Consider the following 21,511-nt stretch of genomic DNA (forward strand, 5'->3'; position numbering starts at 1 on the left):
GTGTGCCTGTGGATGCTTGGTAGTTGACTGTGGTGTCTCTCTCTCGCCTTCTCTCTGCAATTTCTGGTCGTAGGGGTTTGTGGGTGATGTGGGTGTGTGTTTTATATTGTATTGGGTGTGTGGGAGTGATGTGTGTATGTGTATCAGGTGTGTGTATTTCGAATAGTCCAATGTGGTTGTGTTTTGTACGAGTATGTGTATTTCGACCGCGGCGGTGTGTACCGCCAATAGAATACCGCGGTTGAAAGACCGCTGCGTGGATTCGTGGGTCGTAATGGCATGGGCGTATTTCTGTTGGCGTAACGGTGGAGGTTTGGTCATCGCCAGTTTATCGCTGACCTTTGGTGTGGCGGACTTTTGTGGATGTCGGAATTTTGGCGGTTTGCCTGTTGTGGGTCAGAATGACCGTGGCGGTTTACCGCGGCGGTGTTATGGCGGTCTTCTGACTGGCGGTAAGCGGCTTTTACCGCCGAGGTTGGAATGACCGCCAAAATGTCCTCCAGAACTCACGCAACATATCATGTATTGGGGTCGGTACATTGACGATGTTCTCCTTTTCTGGTTAGGCAACTCTACTACACTGGATTTGTTCATTAATCATTTAACAACAATTGTTATAACATGCACTTCACCAGCTACGCCAGCACAATCAGTGTTGACTTTTTAGACTTGACGCTCTACATCAAAGAAAACCGCATTTGCTCCAAGCTATTCAGAAAGTCAACTGCTTCCAACTCGATTTTACATGCAAGTAGTGAGCACCCACATTCACAAATCAAAGCCATTCCCTTTGGTGAAGCTGTCAGAATCTGACGTAATTGCCAAGAAGACCAAGAATTCTCTAAACAACTGGAATCACTGGAACATCGCTTCCTGAATCGAGGCTACTCCAAGAAATTGTTAAGTAACACACACAACAGGATTGTTAAGGTAAATAGAGCATCCCTACTTGCCAAAAAAACACACAGAAAGGCTGACAAAAAGAAAGCAAGGTCTTTCATAACCACCTATAGTTGTGCCAGCTCAGACGTGTTCAAGATCCTCAAGAGCAACTGGCATATATTATTATTGGATGAGATTCTTAAGAAAGGTCTCAAAAACAAACCAGATATGATTCATCGCAGGGGACGTACTCTAAGGGCCCAACTGTGCCACAGTTTTCTACCAACGGCTGCAAACGACAGTTGGTTTCCCTCACCACCATTGGGTTTTTACAAATGTGGTCACTGCAATGTATGTGAATTTGCCTTGGACAAAACAAAGGAAATTTGGTAACAACACAAATATGACACACTCCATCAAACAATTTATGAATTGTAACACCAAATTCATTGTATACTGTATTATCTGTAAGATTTATGTTGGTAGTACCATCAGACCACTCAAAGAAAGATTGCAGGAACACATAAGGGCAATCAGAAATACTAACAAGGACTACCCTTTTGCAGTGCATTATAACACCCATTGCAAGAGAGACTTGGCATACACACACATGGTATTGCCACCCTGGGCAGCTGCCCAAGGGGTGGAAATAGACTCTCGTCTCAGACAATTAGAGAGCAGATGGATTATTAGATTATGGGCAGTCGAGGAGGGTCTTAACCCCGATAAAGATCTGCATTTCTTTCTGTAGTCCATTTTCCTATAATGACATTACCTTAATAGAATTGTTACCATGACCAAGGCAGTGTTCTCTTATATGTACAACCCTGAACTTATCCATTGTAAATCATCACATATCGCATTTCAACTTTGTGGGGCATTTACGTTTTGTTGTCCATGCTATAACCCTGTTTTAGTACCATATGTGATCTCATTTATATATTTTTTTGCCTCTGAAAATGATTTTTAATCCACACATTTAAACTTGTGCACTTATACTTTTTCTTGAGCTACTGTGTTTCCTTAATTATATGTATGGCACTGTCTTCTCAACTTTAGGCACTTGCATCTTCTTCTCTCTTTCCCACATACTTGGTTTCCTTCCCAACATGGCGGACATCTGAATCGGCTCCCTTTATTCAGTTTTCTCTTTCAATCGCATATCTATTTACATAAATGGGATTTCCCTACCGGCGCGCAATCTAGGCACCATACGACGCTGGTAGCAGCTCTGCTAAATATTATCCGTTAATCTCTAAGGTAAGATTTCTGCATCTAATTCAGATTCCCTGTAGACATGTTTCATCTAAGCGGGTCTCCTTCCGTGTTTTGACATGGCTCACGCTTTTACGAGCGGGCCGTGTTCTATTCACCCAGCCTGCAAGTTTTATGTATTAGTTCTCTGTTGTCTACAAAACTGTGTAAGATTTGCGTGTATGACCCCCCACGTTTAAATATTCTGTTAGTGATCTTATAAGACATGCCATACCCACTTAGTGGGTTTGTGTCCATTTCCTGATATGGCTTAAGCTTATACGAGCAGGCCGTATGCTGTTTATTTTATCAAAGCCATTACTCAACAGCTCTCCCGCATTGAGTAATAATTCGCTAATAACATGCGCAGAGGGTCCTTCGTATTTAGACATTAATTCAATGGATAGAGTTTTACATAACCGTTCCTGTTCCCAGAGTTTGGCCTTTTGAGTTTACCTTACAAACCATGCCTGATTATTTCTCATCCATGGCCCGCTTTTTCTCTATTTCTAGGCTTATCATGGTCTTTGGACTTGTTTACTTCACTCTACTTGACAATTTGTAATATCCATCGGAACTTGACATTATAATTTTGATACTTCCAAAAAAGTTTGGAGGTATGTCTGACTCTCTTTTTCCCATGCTTATGCGTCGATCTGATTTTCAACTGTCCATCTCTAAACTCAATTTGACACCGAATGCTTTTGGAATCTTAACACGTTGCATGCATCACTGTTCACTTATTACATATATTTTTTTTAGACTACACATCTATCACTGTTCCTTGCTTGTCACCACATACTATGCATGTTGGTACTGGCACATTGGTGCCAAGGAAGTCTTTGCATCAATCACCAGAATGTTTTCTACTTTCACTGAAGTCGTAGATTTGTTATTCATATGTCTGTGGTCTGAATAGGGCACATCACCGACTTGTGGCATCAGGCCTCTTTTCTTACTCACAATTCTCATTCCAGTCCACACCAGGCATTGTATCATTTGATTATACATATAATACGTGCAATACATATGACTGATGTTTTCCATCTGTATGCCATTATGTTCACAGCCTTGAAAAAGTCATTTCTGACGAAACACATGTCGGCTGTTGTTTATTCCGAATATGAGAACTGTGTTGGCCTATTGACACAGCGCCCATTTGTCTCATTGGGTCAGGTGATGTCTTCTCTGATTTTCCACAGAAGAATAAATTGACATATCTACGAATCTGCGATGTGCCGTGGTTTTTCCTCTTTCTACAAATTCAGAAATGCTACCCAAGAAAATATTGCTCAGCATATCTGGAGTCTGGCAAAGCCAAATTTGGGTGGGTTTCCAGTGAATATAGATTGCACAATCAATATTATTGCAGATCATAAAACTGTGCCAATATCACTGATTATGATACTCTGTTAAATTGATGAATGATATCCAAATCAGCATAATATGGAAAAACACTGGGTCAAGTACACATAGGTAACATACACTTTTGAGTAATTCACATTTTTAGTACATTTACTACTTTTTACTTATTCACAAAATCCGAGTGTAAGTTATTGCTGAAAATAAACTGTTGTAAGTCCAGCATCACACAAGTACAACCACTGGTACTGCAACACTCTCCCACTGAAATAACAGAAGCACAGAATGAATTAAAATATAACCTCATAGGAAGTAATGTTAAAATTAAATTAAATTACTTAAAATTGATAACATATAAATAAATATAATTTAATGTTAAAGAAAATGTAAACATAGCGCATATATATTATTTAGTTATAAAATATTGAAATAATGTGTTTGGAATCTAAAATAAAAACGTCACACTCTCGACTTTCCACATGGTAAAGTATAGGGACATTTAAAAAAAAATGTATTCAAGTTAAAACCAAATGTTACAAATATTTTTATATATTAAATATTGATACATTTGTTTTACATTTTTATTTTAGTTGTAAAAAACTGCTCTAGCACTGTTAACTTTAATAAATTGTGACATATATTAAATTCAAATTATTTTTCAGAAGGTTAAATTAAAATATAAATTCCCAACCAAAGGAAAAAATAATAGTTTAATATGCATTAAGAATTCTTAAAAGTGATGTATTGAATTAATTAAGATAATTTTGTTATATTTTACTAACATTTATTGTTTTGACTATTTGCATTTATTAGAATTTCATAGTCCGGTGATGCAAGGGCAGTACATAGTAAAAAAACATGGGAAACCACAACACCATTGTTGGCTGTGGGCATCATTCTCTATAAGAAAACTTCAAACACTAGACATATCTGTGGCTGAAATATTAGAACAAACATAATGATGAACTATTTTTGTAGATCAGCCTTCTATGCAAAAAGTGATAGGTGAAACCCTTGCTACGTATTTTGTTTTCCACTTGCAATCACTATTTTTTTTAGCTCAACCATTAATTTTTGGGGGGACATCCTTGTGCAATCCACATAAATGATCCCTAGCTGAAATATGAATTTTATCTAATTTCAGTAGTCTATAGTTGAGAATAACGTCTGGGTTTCACAACTGCATTCCCCACTAATTATAAATAGCTATAAAGTACAAAAAGAGGAAATGTCTATTTTCTTAAGCTACGAACACAAAAAGCTGCTTGCTGGGGCACAGACTCACAGGGACATATTTACAAGATTGTCACGCAGTGCCGCGCAGCTAGTCACCTTGCTGCGCTACATTGCATGACAGGGAAAGGGCAGGAATGCACCGTATTCAAGTCAATAGGGTACATTTCTGCTTTTTCCATTGTGCTGACTATCTTTTAGCAGCCTAGCACCAATGCAGGCACACTTGCACCATGTGCAAGTGTGGCTTCATTGCATGCAGGATTGTTTTTATGCAGTAAGTGGACCTTTGTGCACAAAAAACAATCCACAAGGCTTTTTCCTCTTTCTATGCATGCTGCAGATTGCAGCACATGTAGAAAGAGGAGCAAACGAGGAGAAATAAAAATATTTCTCCTTGTTATGCCTAACATGAGGAGGCGTAGGATTTTTTTATTATTCCTAGGTCCACCACTTTTGGTAAATCTGGTAATGCATCAAAATCCATGCAAGTTGCGTGGCCACCCATGGAAATGTCTCCCTAGCGTGGAGTAATCCAACACAATGATTTGTGCTGCTTTGCATTTCTCAAGATCTATGAAACACTTAGGGCCACGCAAGGTGGCCTTGCTTGGCTTCATAAATCTCATTTTTCAGGTTTGTCGCTCTTGCACCATTTTGTATGGTGCAAAAACAAGCAAAGGGTCTGATATATACGCCCCACAGTTTCTTCTTCTCACTTGCGTTGAGAGAGGAAAGAACTGTGGGACCAATTACAAGTTCGGCGGATGGGAAGACCTGGCTGCCGAACTTCCGAAGGGGAGGTTTCAGCCTTTCTGGCTACCTCCATGCCGGCGCCATTATGACTTTCCTGCTGAGATGACTGATGGAAACCAAGGTTTCTGCCCCCAACCCAGTGGGAAAGCAGCGACAGTATTGTCGCTGGCTCATAATTGAGCAGGCAGCAATTCTGCCGCCTGCAGGGGGCTTCAGCACCCCCGGAATGTGCACTGTCTGCTCATTACGAGGGAGATGGGAAGGGGGCCCCCTGCACTTTCCATGCCATGGGCATGCGCAGTGCAGGCCGCCACCCCTGTTACCCTCTCCACCTGTTCTTCACCAGCCTTTTCATGGCGGTTAAACCGCCCTGTAAAGGCTGACAGAGGGCCAGTTTGTAATCAGCAGGGCGGCGCTGAGTTCAGCGCTGCCCTGGCTGATTCCAAACTGCACCGCCGTTGGCCCATTGGGAACATTGGTCCCGACAGAGATGGTGGTCATTAAGCAGTCTGATCGCCAAACCTGCAGCGGTCATGACCGCCACTGCGAGTCTTGCAGTCTGTTGACTCCCAGACTCATAATGAGGCCCTGTGTCTCTATGCTCCAGCTCAGAGTCAGATACTGGTAGGCTTTTTTCTCCCAGTTGAAGCATCCAAACATCATCTAACTCCTTGCTTGAGAAGAGACCTCTCTGGCTGTGCCCCAGAAATAAATCAAATGCTGTTTGTCATTTTTCCTTTGACAAAACAAAATCCAAACAACTCCTTAATGGTTCACAGACTTTAGTGTTAGTGATCCAGAAGGAAGTATTTTCTTTTGAGTAAATTCTACTTAAATTTTTTCTTAAGCTATGAAAAAGTATTTGGTTCTTTGCTAGGGCATAGACTTGATGGCCTGGTACTCAGAAAACAGTTAGATGGTCGGTGACACAGGCGGGAGTCGGACACGGTTAGGATTTTTTATTGGGCCAAGAGAAAACGCAAACAACCTCTAGCTCCTTTCTAGGGCACAGTCATACGGCTTCTTTCTCTCACAATGCACCTTATTGACAGAGAAGCATTGAGAAAGGAAAGAACTGTGTGTCTGTGCTCCAGCAAGGAGCCAGACACTGTTTGGATTTTTTCTTATGGGAAGACATGTTTCCACCTCCTCATTTTTTTAATCCTGATGCACTACTCGGCTACTGGAAAGCAGAAGCTGCGAGCAGAGCAGAAGTGAGCAGAAGCGGGTGGAGCAGAGGAGCTCGCAGTCCGCAGCCCGCAATCCGCTATCCGCGCTTGGCATTTTCCGGCACTCACCCAACCTGGTCCTAGCCCCCCTTCGCTAGAGAAGAACGTCAGGAGAGGCTGCAGAGGAGGAGGGAGAGGAAAGAGTGGTGAGGTGAGGTGAGGGGGGCTGAGGGGCGGCCGCGAGGTGTTGTGAGGAGGCTGCAGCAGTGAGGAATTGAGTGTGTTGGGTCAGGGGGTAGGAGGGATGCGGGGCTGGGCTGAACCGTGGGAGGTGTCTGAAGACAATGGACACAGGGCTGGCAGGATTGGCCAGGCCGGGGGTGTATCTGTGGCGCATCTGTGGGTCCCACAGTCACTCACACTGGATTGCCATCTCTGCTGCTGCTGCAACTGTCACCTGCCTCCCTCCCTGTACCCTGGTTCCTCCTTTATGGCTTTTTGCTCCCCTTACCCACTTGTCCTCGCTACTCCCTGTCTCTGTGACTGGGGGCTCTGCTCCCCTGTGCTTTGCATCTCGCTCCTCGCTCCCTCGAGCCCCCAAGCACCCGAGCCCATGACCTCCTGATCCCCTGGGCCTCCCCGCTCCGGCCAGGCCCCTGGTGGAGACGACGAGCAGTAGGGGCAGGCAGAGGGGAGAGGTTGGCGGAGGGAGTTAGAGCTGGTTGGGCAGGTGGCCGAGCAGGAGTCCGCTCGGCCTTGCCCTGCCCTTGACCATCCCCACCACCTGCCTTACCCCCACTTTGCACTCTCACAGCTCAACAGGCCCATTGGTCCCGTGCATTTGGACTTCCTGGCCCCTCCAGGCCTGGACGCTGCAATCCTGAGCAAACACAACCTGTCTTCAGCTTCAGGGGACCATTCTTGGATCAGCTACATCTATTCTTCAGTGCGCAATCAACAGGCGAGCGAGTGACTGTACTCAGCCAGCACCAAGGGTGTGCCCCAGCATCCGCAGAAGCAGCCCTCCTAGGGTGAGTGCGGCTTGCAGACAGCTGGTGAGCCTCACTTGCCAAGCCAGCAGCACTAGTAGTACCAGCATTGGTACTTTCAGGTACTCTTCAATCTGCACCTGTCTCTGCCCCAGCAGAATCAAGTGTGTTTTCGTGTGACAGATTTAACAGCCGGCCGACAACTTCTCCGCGCCACCACTTTTACTACCTCTAACACCTCGCCAGCTCAAGCCCATGGGACTCGCAGGAGGCAAAAGAAGGGAAGGAAGAGAAGAAAGGGGAATACATGACCATGCGGTCAGGCAAAACAAGAAAGTCTCCTCCAAACAAAACCGCAACGGGAAAAAGGAAGAGGAGACCTCAAGCTACAGACAGCCATCGTACAATCCACAAGTGCCACAATCTGTTTCTGCTATTTGTATTGCCGTTGGTTTTACCGTGTTTTTCCCTTCCCTGAATAATCCTTCTGTGTTGCCACAATCTGTTTCTACTATTTGTATAGCCGTTGGTTTTTACTGTGTTTTCCCTTCCCTGAATAACCCTTCTGTGTTGTCACAATCTGTTTCTGATATTTGTATTGCCGTTTGTTTTGCCGTGTTTTTCAGTGAGTCTCTGCCCCCCTGCCCCCCCTACTTATCTCTCGTTTTACCTGGTTCTCACCGCCCGTTTGCTTTGCCACCGGCTCCGGCCGGTCACTGTTTCCCCTGCTGCTGCCTCCCCTGCGGCTACGCCCCCCTCGCACACCCACTGGCCCTCCCTCCCACCTCCCAGCTGCTCCACCCTCCCACTCCACCCTCTTAATGGCAGCCGCTGCCAGTCCCCCTGGTCCCCCTAATTCAGGTCCCCCCAGACTACACTACTCCACAACCACACTCCACTCCCTCAACCCAGGACTACTCCCCGCCTGCACCCAAGCCAACCCAAAACACACGCAAGGACCTTTCACCTGCTATGCCTGCCGATTCTCCTGCTCCCCCACAAACACCAGAAACACCCACACGCCCCACACGAACCCCCAACGCTCCCCACAACAAACACCATAACTTCGACGCAGAAGACTCCTACACAGCCCCCACCCACCCCAACAGACCCTACCCACACAAGCCCCACAACCCGAACACACTCCACAACAATACCACCACAACCCACAGCAACACCAAAACCCCCACACCAACACCATTGCGCACCACAACAACAACAGCCCCCACAACTACCTTAACTTCATACTCCCAAACACCCGCTCCTTACACAAGCATGCCATCGAACTCTGGGACTTTATCACATCACACTCACCAGACATTGTCTTCCTCACAGAAACTTGGATGAACCACTCATCTGAGCCAGACATAGCCACAGCCACCCCTGATGGATACAAACTCCATCGCAGAGACCGCCTAAACAAACCAGGAGGTGGCATCGCCATTATACACAAAAACACCATTAAGGTCACCACCAACACACACAACACCCTAGACAGCGCAGAACACATGCATTTCCTAATTCACATAAACAACAACACCACCCTCAGAGGATCCCTCATCTACAGACCACCAGGGCCTCGCCACCCCTTCTGTGACGCCATCACTGACACCATCAGCCCTCACACCCTCAACTCCACATCCCTTCTAGATAACCTCACGAACCTCGGACTCAAACAACTGGTCACAGCACCCACCCACTCAGCAGGACACACACTAGACGCAATCTTCACCTCGAGCAACCACATAACCTACACTCACACCACCGAACTCTACTGGACTGACCACCACTGTGCCCACTTCTCCTTCTTCAAACCCCCCACACACCACCACCAACACACCACATCCTACCGCATGTGGGACAAGATCCCCACAGAACACCTGAACTCCTAACTCGCGCAGAATCCCCCCCACACCAATGACCCCAACATTGCTGCCCATAACCTCACCCAATGGATCACAACCTGCCCAGACTCACTCGCCCCTCTCAGAAGAAACATCACCACCCGCAACATCAAGAACGCCCCCTGGTTCACCACTGAACTCCAAGCCTCTAAGTGTGAATGCCGCAAAGCAGAGAAAGCTTGGCGACAGGAACCTTCAACCACTAATTTCTCCACCCTCAAAACCACCACTCCCAAACCCCACCAACTCATACGCACCACCAAAAGAGCATGCTTCAAGGAAAGAATAGACAGTAACTCTCACAACAGCAAGGAACTCTTTACCATCATCAAAGAGCTCTCCAAACCTAAAGCCAGCAACATAGACCCCACGCGCACACAACTCCTCTGCGACTCCCTCTCCGACCATTTCCACCCCAAAATCTTAGACATACACAACAGCTTCACACCACACGCACCCGCCACACTCACCACTGACTCGACCAGCAAGGACCCTCCACCCCCCCAACCTACTACTCACCTGGGCCCCTAAAAATGACAAAGAAACTGAAAAAATTATGAATTCCATCCACTCAGGCTCCCCCTCGGATCCCTGCCCCCATCGTATTTACAACAAAAGCCAGCCCAACTATCGCCCCCAAGCTTCGTGACATAATCAACAGCTTTATCGACGACGCCACCTTCTCAGACCCCTGGAAGCACACAGAAGTCACTGCACTCCTGAAAAAGCCCAAAGCTGACCCTGATGACCTCACCAACTACCGCCCAATTTCACTCCTCCCTTCACCATCACCATCATATCCTACGCAGACAACACCCAGCTCATCATCTCCCTCACCCCTAACCCTACCACCACCAAAGCCAACCTCCACGCTGCACTCCTTGACACCACCACATGGATGACAGCAAACCACCTCAAGCTAAACTCCAACAAAACCAAAATCATCATCTTCGGCCCCAACAAAACCATATGGGACGACTCCTGCTGGCCCACCGCACTAGGCTCCCCACCAACCCCCTCAAACCACGCACGTAACCTCAGCATCATCCTGGACCCCTCCCTCTCCATGACCCAGCAAATCAACGCCATCACCTCCTCCTGTTTCAACGCTCTCTGCATACTGTGAAAAACCTTCAAATGGATTCCCATAGAGACCAGAAAGACCGTCACCCACGCACTCATCAGCAGGAGGCTAGACTACGGGAACGCCCTCTACGCCGGCACCACACTCAAACTGAAACGCAAACTCCAGATGATCCAGAACGCAGCCGCCCGCCTCATCCTGGACCTCCCACGCCATTAACACATCTCCTCACACCTCAGATCCCTTCACTGGCTCCCGATCGACAAGAGGATCACCTTCAAAATCCTCATCCAAACACACAAATCCCTCCACAACCCTGGACCAACCTACCTCAACGAAAGAGTGAACTTCCACACTCCCACGCGCCACCTCCGCTCCGCCGACCTCGCACTCACCACAGTCCCCTGCATCCAACGTGCCAAAACCAGAGGCAGATCCTTCTCCTACCTCGCCCCCAAGGCCAGGAACTCCCTCTCCACCAACCTCCCCAAGACTCAGAACCTCCTGCTCTTCAGAAAAAACCTCAAGACGTGGCTGTTTGAACAGTAATCCACCTCGCCCCCCCCCTCCACCAGTGCCTTCAGACCCTCACAGGTGAGTAGTGCGCTCTATACATTTTTTGATTGATTGATTGATCGCACGGCACAGATTGTCCCACCTCTTACTAAGATTGAGTCAGAGCCAGACCAGGAAGGGGAGCAACCCCTCTCTAGACTTCATGCTGGGCATAGCCTAGAACCCAAAAACAGCATGAACAATCTAAAAAGCGTCACAACACTAACTGCCAACTGAAAATTTACACCAAGTTCTCCTTTCTAAAAAACGGTGGATCTGTCCTCCTTTCAAATAGAAATGACACAAATGGGTTACAGTCACCACTAATTTCGCCAATCTTCACAAACACAGCAGAAAGCTCTCCATCTCGAAATGACCCTGCCACAACGGGGGCTACACAAAGCCTAAGCCCTACTCAGCCTCTCATAACCAGCTCAACTTTGTCGCCCGTGGGGCAACCCACTAAATTCTTCAGGGCAGTTGCCCATGAGGACCCCAGGCAGGCTTCAGAGAACCCATGGTGAGCTTTCCCTCAACAGAGTGCAACCCACCAAATCCACCTAACGCTCCGTGTACTGAAAGCAGCTCAGCCTGCCTTTATCAACAAGAAGGTCCAGCTGCCGACAGACGTTCTGGCCACAACTTCAGCTCCAGATACTGCTTGTCAGGGAACTGCAACGAATGAAGGATTGCAGCCCCCCTCCCCATTTTCTCTTCCAGTAAATATGAAAACAGAGGGCCTCAGCACGGGGCGGACAAAGAAACCCTATCCTATTTGAACACGCAAGAGTGGGAGGACATGCTTGTCGCATATACCCAAGACTCCCCTTCTGCTACTCGATTTACTTTAAATCCCAGTCAGCAGTCTCTAGGTGACGGCGCTAGGGCTAACGTGACCATTGATACAAACATTCCACCTTTCAGTCAGCTGTTGCCAAATGATGGCGTAAGGATTAGAGTAAGCACAGACACAAGCGCTGCATCAACATCTGGTCAGGATCCTGTTACAAACTGCCACAATCCGGATAGGGATGGCGCCTGGGCTTCCCTATCAAAACCATGCAGCTTCTAGTCGAAGTGCTTCATTATCAATAGGACAAAATTGATGTTTAGCTATCTTTGCTCAACATCTTGGCAGTATTCGTAGCGGGAATAGATGAGAAACTAGGTGACCTCAAATCCCTCTTCACACAGTCACAAGAAAACCCCAGGAGCACTTTTACGAGCTGCTCATGTGGGCCAATAATAGACAAACTATCCACACTACCTTCCATGCTCACCAACCTCTGTGCGTATCTAAAAGTGGGAGCCCCAGTCATTATACACATTTGTACCCCACATCTGACCCTTCCACACGTCTTGGAAAAAATCCACCTGGATCCATCCAAGACTACAACCATCGGCCTGGTAACAAGAAGTGATGACAGGACAAATAGTTCCAATGGTTCCCGACCCGTCATCTCCGCTCTGCCGACCTCACCCTCGCACCTGTCCCACGTGTCCGCAGAACTACAACCAGCGGTAGATTATTCTCGCACCTCGCCACCAAAACGTGGAACACTCTTCCCACCCACCTGCGCCAGACCAAAGACCTCCTTACCGTCAGGAAACTTCTCGAGACCTGGCTGTTCGAGCAGTAGCAGCACCTCCCCACTTTGTCTCCCACTCCCCTCCTCAGCGCCTTGAGACCCTCATGAGTGAGTAGTGCGCTTTACAAATTCCTGATTGATTAATTGAATCATACGTCCCCTGCAACAGCAACCCCTCTCAACCTGACTCCAACCCCAACTTCTAAGGAGCCATCTCCCAACGGGCAGTCCTGTGGATGGCAACATCATGGTGAAACCTATTGCCGAGCAGAGACGCACTCAGCAGAGGAAAGGCCGCAAGAAGGGACTTGCAGGGCACGGATAGAAACTGGCAGCTGACCCAAAACTAACAATATCCGTTATTTGGGCCTTCAATGAAGCCATGTCTTCCGGGTCACATGCTCCAGGGACAATCTCTGAGGACCCATCCTCAAATTTGTCTATCAAGCAGAGGAACGCAGCCACAAATGACTTCCTCTGGCCAGCAGAGGGGGTGGGCAATGCCGGGGCACTGCAATCCCAGCAGCTCCTGCATACCGCTGTGGCTTTAACTCCCGGAAGTTATGGTCAACCTACACAAGCAACTTCCTCCATTCCCTCCACTGCCCAGTTAATGGCCCCTCCTCCACAGGAACAGGGAGCGATTATTATACCTCCTAGCCTAACACATCATGTTCAAGAGGGGAATTCTACAACCAACAGGGCTAATAACTGCTGGAATCAGGGAGGGGGTTCCCCGTCTGCATCCGCTGCAGAAGTTCGAAACTCAACCAGACCCCTCAACCACCAATATATTAATTTTCATCCTCACTAAAAACCAGGGGAACCAGCGATATCTTGAATAGGGGGAATATTCTCCGGGTCTATCACACATTCCCTCCACAAGTGACCTGAGCACAACTGATCTACTGGCAGTAGAATTTCTCCACCCAACCAACGCTACTGCCCTTGAAGCTAATAAGGCCACATGGAAGACGAGACTAATCACCCAAACAATTCTAGGAGAGAGCGCAACCTTTGAAAGCTGGTGCATCAGTATTATCACATACCGTGAGGTTGGCTACCCGACCTCTTTACTAACACCTGGTTCCACCTTCAAATCAGACCCTCAGAGCAGGGAAACATGCTCCATACTTAGGAGTGCCCGGGGCTGCTCTCCTGTGACCTCAAGTTCCTCTACTACTGCCAGGGGCAAATCTCAGCCCCAAAAGCTCTTCACCTCAGACACTTTCTCTTTAAATAACAACTACTTAAGGTGTTTTTAAAAAACAATTAACAACTGCAATAGGCCAGGGTGACAAACCTCAGACAAGAAGCGGGACCCCATATCATCAAAGGAGATCCTCTGCCTGTGTTCTTGGAATGTAAATGGCCTCCTTTCCAAAGCTTTGGACCATAATTTTATCCAATACATCAGCACCTTTGACATTATACTAATGCAGGAAACTTGGTTGGATGAACCATTCCACTTGCAAGGTTATATGTGCTTCTTCACCCCAGCAATCAGGAAGGCAAAGCATGGTCACCTTCAAGGTGGCTGGGCAACTTACGTCTCTTTAGCACTATCAGTCAGAGTCACCCCTTTGCTTTTCACCTGCTCCTTTATCAATATGGTGACAATTGCCACCACGACGAGTGTACCCACAGTAGAGACAGTCCTCGCAAACACCTACCTCCACCCCAAACTTAAATCCAGTGACGCCAACAATCTAGTGGTACTACTTGAGAATTACAGAAGCAGAGGTGGCATAGCCGATACAGCCAATATCATTTTCTCAGGTGACTTTAATTTGCATCTACTAGGACCCTCCACAGATGAAACCACAATTGCCTTCTCTAGCACCTGGGATCTTCCTACACAGGGGGCCAACAAACACGGCCGTCCCACAAAGACCAGCAGGTCATTGTTCAATGGCCTAGAATTGTCACAGCTAAGAGCCCTGAATGGCAGATTTTTTTTTTTTTTGATAAACAAGTACATGAATGGCAGATTTATTGAGGACTCGCCTCCAGTAGCATCATATTTGTCTACTACAGGCTCAAAACCACAATTGACTACACGTTTGTCACAATTCCACTTTTCAAGCAAGTAGCTTCCTACCATCTAGTCAACAGGAGTGAGAGCAACCTCTGCCCACAGGAATTAGCCATCATCCTGGGGATAACTACAATGGAGAAAACTAGTATTGCACATATTATCACCTTCACCACAAACTGCAAACGGGTCAAATGTGGGCAATCAAAAATAGATCTTGTCTCCGAAGCAGCAATGGATCTGGCACTTGAATTAGAAACAAACAACAACAGTGAAGTGCAGAAATGGGAACAACTAACAACCAGGCTAAGTGGAATTTTTGCAGAGCCAATCACCAACAGGAGACTGCCACCTCCCTCAGCATTAACTCACCAGACACAAGCCCACAGGTCAGCACTATGAGACGCAAAGAGGAAACTTAACTCCAGTATAAGGCATCTCCGTGGCAGCCCTGGCAATCCAGACCTACTGGCAAGCTTAAGGCACCTCAAACAAGCTAAATGGGGCAATCAATAGGAATCGCAGGGAAGACTTGTGGTCTGGGTAATAATCCCCAAGATCCAAACAGGATTTTGGAAACAGACTGGCACCATCATGAACATCATGGCCATTTCCCTCCTAATTGACAAAGCTATAATACTGAAACGTCAGCTCCATCTATGTTTTGTTGACTTCAAGGCCGCATTTAACCACATGGATAGGAATCTGTTGTGGAAGAAGATTGAAACCTGTGAGCTTCCATATCCACTCCTACACCTGATAATAGCCCTCCATTCGGATACATGGGTTCAGATAAAATTGGGTACAGGAAATCATCTTTAAAGGCGGATCCCCACTACCAAAGGCTTAAAACAGAGTTGTGTTTTGGCTCCCACACTGTTCAATCTATACTTAGCAGACTTAGCGGGCTCACTCACCCTCACAACCTTGCACCCCCCAAAAATCAGGGACCCGGAACTACTGTGCCTCATGTACGCGGATGACCCCATATTGATCAGTCATACGGAAATAGGCCTTTAGAGACTATTAAATGCTACTCAACATTACTCAGCCACCAACACCTTGACAGCAAACTTTGGAAAAACACCTACATTGTCAATCAGATCAAAGGCACCTTCAAGAGCATGGTTTTGGGGTAAGACACAACTTGCTCAAACAGACAAGTATAAATATCTTTGAGTCGTTATTGACAAATGAGGGAACATTGTGCATCAAAGAAAATGCATAATGGGGAAATGCCTAGCTATAGAGCTATCCTTAAAAAGACTAAAAATTCATCTGAATGGTCCTTCATACACCCCCCCTCCTAAAAGTACTAAAAGCCAAGCTCCTGCCCACAATAACATACAGGGGCGAAGTACAAAAAGACAGGGATATAGACATCTTAACCACGCAGTGAGTAAAGTTTATCGGCTAATCTTCAACATCTCCAGATTCACCTCTCCCACCCAACTGAGAATGGAGTTTGGCCTACTGGATCAATCTCCGCACGACGTGGTGCATATGTAAACTTCTGGAGCAAAGCCCACGGTGCCACTCCAGACTCTCTTAATTACTATATGTGGCAAGAGCTCGAACGTAAGAACACCTCCCCGTTCAGAATCCACCTCGACGATCCACTTAAGACGACTGGGCTCAATGAATTCTGGAGGATCTGAATCCCGCACAGCGACTTTAAGAATGCAGTTGGGAAATCAATTAGGTTTCAGTCACTACTGGAGGACAAAGCAGCCTTCTCACGGAGGTCTCATGCATGTATGACTTTGCACATCTTCACGTCTCTGGCACCACAGTCATATCTAGGCCAGGGTTTCTCGAGACAAACAAAGGAGCAATTTTTAAAGTATCGTCTTGGCCTCCTACCACTTCCTTTAAATGCAGCCCCTTGGCTGAGGGATGTAACCGACCCTATCTGCCATCTGTGTGGTGAGGACACAGAAGATCTCTTACATGTCCTCTGTTCATGCAACCGTCTTGCACCAGAACGAAAAGCCTTAATAAAGAACAACCTCAACAAAAAAGGCATATGGACACAGAGACAAGTGGTGCTGGCGTGCTTTGCGCCTGGGGACCTGCAGCTGAATTGTGCTTTAGTGAAATTTTTATCTCTGGTGACTCAAAAGCAACATTTAATAAATCAGCACCACCCTCCCTGAGCCTCACAAGAGGACAGTTCTCAGCTCACCACTTCACATTGGTCTCTAACAGTATCAAGCAACACAATGGAACTAGCAAAGTTTTAAGCATCAGTTGTCCCATTGTTTTAAAACGAGTTCATATGGAGCGCATATCAAAACAATTGGAGAACACGCAAATGATGCATTTTAAAAGTTGTTTCACTTTTGTTATGGTTTTAAGTAACTAAAAAATAAAATATTACCTTACCTTACCTTATGGTAAGAAAACATGCTAACAGCATCTGACTCCTTGCTGTGTAACAGAATTGTGTGGCTGTGCAAAAACCTTTCTTCTTTTAACCACCAAACCTAATGTTAGGGCTACTCGGGTCCACAGCAGAATTGTAAATATTTGTGTTAATATTTGTATTGTGTATATTTTGGAACAAAAAGGCAATTAAATGCTTTTAATAAGTCTAACCTATGAAAACCCATGTAGCAACCCTACTGCTTCATTTGCTAGTTCATCAGAAGTACTCATAAGTGGATGAGGTGGTGTGGGCCAGTGAAGGTCAGGTCACCAGTCATTCAGTCAGTTCAGACAATAAAAACCTAGTTGGTCTTTCTGTGTATCAGTGGTACTGTTGATCCGCCTTACTAGTTGCATGGAGTTTTAGTTAAGTCCAAATGAGAATGTTGTGTACACTCACCAACAGTATGACTCTAAAGAGGGTCTGATTGTGGACTCTTGAGCACCATGTCATCTTTTAGAGCTAACTCAAACTCCATATAATTAAACAAGATGCATAGACAAGTGCTTTATCAGGTGAAATACATGAAACACAACTACACAGTGACCAGTGGTCATATTTGAAAATTGTATTTCCTATATTTGGCTTACCTAGTAGCAGCCTACCACTTTTAATATCAACTTTGTAAAACTAAAGCACAACAAAACTATAACCAAATTGTTTTCTTCTCATCCGTTCTGCCTTGAAAAAGTCCTGTTTAGAGGATGAAACACACGTTGGCTGTTCCGCTGTACAAAATGGAACAGCCTGTTCCTATACCAACCACCATGAAATAAAGGGAAAAAAATACTACAACAATCTACCCTATGATTCTGAATATTACTGTAGATTATGGGGGTCATTCTGACTTTGACGGGCGGCGGAGGCCGCCCGCCAAAGTCCCGCCGGCAGAATACCGCTGCGTGGTCAAAAGACCGCCGCGGTAATTCTGAGTTTCCCGCTGGGCTGGCGGGCGACCGCCAGAAGGCCGCCCGCCAGCCCAGTGGGAAACCCCCTGCCATGAGGATGCTGCCTCCGAATGGAGCCGGCGGAGTGGAAGGGGTGCGACGGGTGCAGTTGCACCCGTCGCGATTTTCAGTGTCTGCTTGGCAAACACTGAAAATCTTGGTGGGGCCCTGTTAGGGGGCCCCTGCAGTGCCCATGCCATTGGCATGGGCACTGCAGGGGCCCCCAGGGGCCCCACAACACCCGTTACCGCCAGCCAGGTTCTGGCGGTCAAAACCGCCAGAACCAGGCTGGCGGTAAGGGGGTCGGAATCCCCATGGCGGCGCTGCTTGCAGCGCCGCCATGGAGGATTCCCTTGGGCAGCGGGAAACAGGCGGGACACTGCCGGTTTCCCGTGTCTGACCGCGGCTGTACCGCCGCGGTCAGAATGCCCATGGGAGCACCGCCAGCCTGTTGGCGGTGCTCCCGCGGTCGTTGGCCCTGGCGGTCCATGACCACCAGGGTCAGAATGACCCCCTATATCTCCTGTAAAATAATGTGACTGAGGTGTTCTACAAATATCTGTGTATATTGCTGAAGTGATAACTAGTCTGGGGTCCAAAAGTACTGTGGCTCCAGGACATCACTAGTAAATGACTCCAAACATCCGATTTGGAGCATATTTACATCTGACTGCCCTGGGATTCCATTAGCCAGGCCTTAGATTTAGAAAGACTGTACGTCAGGTTTGTGCTACTTAATTAATGCACATTCAATGCGAAATTCAGGTTTTACAAACCAACGCAAATAACGATTTGTGATTGTAACTAAAAGTAACACACAGCACAAAGCACTTCCTTGTGCTACTTTGTGTTAGGGGGTCTTCCATGTGTGGTAATAGACAACCCTGTGCATCTAACCATTTATTTTCACTCACATCTGTATCTACAGACAATTGTATACAATGATTTGCACCCAAACACTACTTATTTGTATTTCTCCTCATTTTTTCCTCTTTGCATGTGTACTACACTCTGCAGCACACATGCAAAGAGAAATTTGCTTTTAAGCATAGATTTGTGCACAGCAAGAAATTCCTTCCTGTAAAAAAGCTATACTGACAACATCACAAACACCCTTGCAGTATTTCACAAGGCTACTTGCATTGGTGCATAGTTGCTGAAAGTGCACCAGCACAGGGAGAGAGAAGAACTCTGCCACTTCTTTGTAGATATGGCGCAGGTCTTGGCTCTCTAGTTCAGGCAATGCAGCAACTTTGCATGCTGCCTTGTTTCACGTTAGCTCGTGTAAATCTGGGTCCAGGTTTCACATAAAAACAGTACACTTCACACAACAAAAAATTCAATGATGGTACACCAAACATTCTCTCACAATGACAAGAATGAATGGGAATTGAAATGAAAAAGACTAAGAGAAAGACAGAGAAGGACAGAGTGCATCAGAGTGTGGAAAATGTCTGAAACACCTCAAAGTGGCAGCTTACTTCTGTCTAAGAGGTCCGGTAAGTAAAACCATTACCCAAGCCGATTTACTGGAGTCGTTTCCCTCTGTGGACATTGCAGGATGCATACTTATTTTCACCAGCGATTTTAACTGTAAACTGAGTCTCACTTGAAATACATTATAACCAGGCTTAGAATGGAGGATCCTCCAACTGAACAGGCTGCATTATAATTTACTCAAGCCAGGTTGATAAAGAACATAACAGTACATTAGGGCTTGAGAATCATACCCTGCTCCCAATGCACAGTAACAGGCTTATGAGTGAGGTTCTCTAGTAGGTCTCTTGCAACTCATCTTTAGTTCTGATGCGTGGGATCTTTTGGGTGCTGTACCTCTCAGTGTTCCAATGCTAGGTGCCCTGTCCACTACGTAGGATCTTCAGTGTTTTGCTAAAAAAGGTGGACTCAGCTCTCACTCTCCTGTTACACTAGTAAATGAGGTAAAGGACGAAAGGCTTCATACCACCTTTCTTGTTGAGCAAGACTTCCTATTTAGGCCTACCTTATCAGTAGATGACAACTCTGTTTCGTATCCAGTGACACCGTAGAGCGACCCTAGATTTACAATCAGGGTTCATCAGGAGAAGATACACGTTATAGTATTCGTGGCTCTACTGGCCATATGGGACACAGAGAAAACCCCTCAAAAGCTGTGGACAAGGATCTATCTACTTTTAGGGACAATGTATATAAGGATTGTGAGCCATCCACCCAGGCAAACCGCTAGGAGTAAACATACACAATTTCCTTGTACACATGTATACCATTTGTTTCCTCAATGGAGGTGACTCATTTGCTGGACACCCTTGTAACACTCACTCAGTACAATCACTCACTCAGTACAATGTGGGGAGGGGAAGAACACTTTTTTTTTTAGTTTCTTTCAACCTCTCAGTCTCACTCTGGTAGTGTTATCTGGGATACCACCAATGACTTCTTACCTCTCTTATGATGTAGGATTGTTAAGCATCCAAAACATTCACTTATGTAGAGAGAAATAGAGACAACAACTGGATATTTTTTAATACTCTTTGAGGTTAGAGGGAAAACTAGGAGTTTTCTCTTTGTCAATGGACAGCCCCACTCAGACCTTATGCTCTCTCCTCAAAATTTGCAACAAGGAACAGGAAGAGAGATACTGCTGGTACAGTGATTAACCTGAGGCACACAGAAACATAATTAACATTCTTCCTCAGCAACAGTTTAGGAAGAAAGAGGCAAAAGAAAAAGGGCAGGAGAATGAAGAAGGACACAAGGGACCCCATCTCTTAAGACTACACTACAGTTATGAAATTATTTAAAAGCAAAACATTTCTATACTGCCTTACTTAAGTTACTGTAGGTCAGTTATCTTAACTATGCACATTTCTGCTTTCTTTCTCGGCACCTTGATGTAGCACTACGTATAACGAGACAACCTACCAACCTATTGCAGGAGCTAGTTATCTGACACAGATGCTATGCTGAGTGTTTCCAAACATCGAAGCAATTTAAAATGATTCTTTCAAGGTTGTCCATGTTCTCTGTACTGTTGCTCTGGATGCGCCAGACGAATATATTTGCATATTTGATTAAACTTGTTTTGATGATGGGTTGGGCTATTTCATTGTGCTGTAGACATGGTTTTGTAAATTATGCAAATACTGCCCAGGTTTACAAACACTAAGGGGGTCATTATGACCCCAGTGGTCGGTGTAAATGGGGCGGCAGTACCGCCAACAGTCTGACAGTACATACCTCCACATTATGACATTGGCGGGTTGGCTGAAGCCAACCCGCCCATATACCACACCGACCGCCATGGCGGTAGCAGCCGCTGGGACG

This window comes from Pleurodeles waltl, chromosome 4_2, assembly GCF_031143425.1.
Source record: "Pleurodeles waltl isolate 20211129_DDA chromosome 4_2, aPleWal1.hap1.20221129, whole genome shotgun sequence".
Classification (NCBI taxonomy): domain Eukaryota; kingdom Metazoa; phylum Chordata; class Amphibia; order Caudata; family Salamandridae; genus Pleurodeles; species Pleurodeles waltl.